Raw genomic sequence first — 362 nt, 5'->3', positions numbered from 1 at the left:
CCCATAACCCTTAATTCCCTTACTGATCAAAAATCTATCTACAAATCCTGCTTCTTAGTGTATACACATTCAAGTCCTATTCGCCCATTACCCCCGTGCTCTGGACACTCACTGGCTCCTGGTTAAGCAGTGCCTTGATTTTAAAATTCTCCCCCTCATTTTCAAATTTACCCCAAAGTTTCACTCCTCACAGTCTGCAACGCCCTCCAACCCTCTGAGACACTTACAGTCTAATGGAGTACTGGCCCCTTGATCTTTCCAGTTTAAGTAAGGGCAATTACGGGGGCGGGGGGGAAGAGAGAGAGAGCCTAGTGCAGGGGGTTTGTGAAGAGAGACAGTCCAGGTTGGGAGTGGGGGGGTGG

This window comes from Rhincodon typus, chromosome 1 (assembly GCF_021869965.1).
Source record: "Rhincodon typus isolate 14 chromosome 1, sRhiTyp1.1, whole genome shotgun sequence".
NCBI lineage: Eukaryota > Metazoa > Chordata > Chondrichthyes > Orectolobiformes > Rhincodontidae > Rhincodon > Rhincodon typus.
This window is presented reverse-complemented; position numbering follows the sequence as displayed.